The sequence below is a fragment of the Galeopterus variegatus genome, unplaced genomic scaffold, assembly GCF_000696425.1.
Source record: "Galeopterus variegatus unplaced genomic scaffold, G_variegatus-3.0.2 Scaffold866, whole genome shotgun sequence".
Lineage (NCBI taxonomy): Eukaryota > Metazoa > Chordata > Mammalia > Dermoptera > Cynocephalidae > Galeopterus > Galeopterus variegatus.
This window is the reverse complement of record NW_007726977.1, coordinates 50,580-51,820: the sequence shown is the minus strand read 5'-3', so window position 1 is coordinate 51,820 and position 1,241 is coordinate 50,580. Positions and strand designations below refer to the sequence as shown.

At 45.8% G+C, this 1,241-nt stretch overlaps 1 protein-coding gene across 1 annotated transcript in view; it reads left to right on the top strand.

The window, feature by feature from the left end:
• Positions 1-15: 15 nt before the first annotated feature.
• XPA (xeroderma pigmentosum, complementation group A) overlaps positions 16-1,241 on the top strand; it is a 25,883-nt gene continuing 24,657 nt past the window's right edge. The window contains exon 1 of the mRNA XM_008573023.1: positions 16-727. The gene's annotated coding sequence lies outside the window, so the exon portion shown is untranslated. The remainder of the gene's footprint in view (positions 728-1,241) is intronic.

The window sequence follows — 1,241 nt, the reverse complement described above, 5'->3', positions numbered from 1 at the left end:
CGTGGCGTCGACTCCGCTCGCGTCTGCACGGCGGGCTTGTCGACGCCACCTGTCTAGATCACAGACCGATTCCGCGGTAGGCCCAGGCCTTCCGGCTTCCGGCCCGGAGCTTTTGTCACCGCACCTCGGCTGCCAGCTTCTCTCTGCAGCTTGGGGATGCAGCCGCCCCCGCCGGGAGGTGCCAGCCAGTGCCCGTCAGTGCCTCAGCTGTCCCGGAAAGAGGAATCCGACTAGTTCTTGATTCTAGCGTGTAAATCAAGGACTAGCTGATGAAAGGGGCAGACTTCGGTGTTTGTTAGGGAAGAACGTTCAACAATTGGAGTTGCCAAAAATGGAGTGAATAACTTCTAGTGAGCTGCCCAGTACTAGAAGCGCTCAAATAGAGACTGGAAGAACGCCTACTGGCACGGGATAGAGATTGAAATAGCAGATGAAGAGCCTGGATAGTAAACCCTTGATTTCTTCTAATCCATAGATCCCATGAGTCTATATTCGTGGAAACGTGGCCTGCTACGATTTCTTGGCAAAAAGTAGATGCTCATACATGTTTATTGATTGAAGTAAATTAAATGCTGATTTCTCATTGCAGTGTGTTATTTGATAGAATTCACCGCTGGGGTCAAGTAATAATCTTTCCCGCGGTACCTATAGTTTGGTTGACACACAGTTCCTCAGGACTATCTCTTTCACGTGAAGTATGTGTGTTCCTGAAGCTCTGTCCTATACTGTGAGTAGTTGAGCCCAGTTTAGAGCTCTATTATCTACCATCCCTTTTTATCAGCCACAAGTGGGAAGAGTGGGAAGAGTCTTGGGCTGGCTACATGTCTTGATATTCAGACTGACACCTAAACTGCAAATTCCAGCCACTTTTAATGGTTCTGGTCTCATCCTTTCTGCTTTGTAGTGGTTTTCTTTTATTCCTTTCTCAACTTGAAGCATTCTAGAGTCAGGACAAAAAGTTGTTCATTTGCACTAATTCATTCATAGTCATGAGTCCATAAGGGTTTTAGATCTGTACTACATGGCGGTCGAACAAAGGGGGTGCAAAGCAGAGCAAAAACTGCTATTAAACTTCCGATCATGGAAAGCAAGTTAGAATGAATATTCTGTAGCATTTCTTAGGAAGTTACCCAAGAACTGAAATGTGTTGTGGCATTGGATACAACCCCCTGTGCTTCAGGAGTTATATAGGTGCTGAGATTTTTATCTTTGCAGTACTTTTTATTTCAGTGTACTGTACA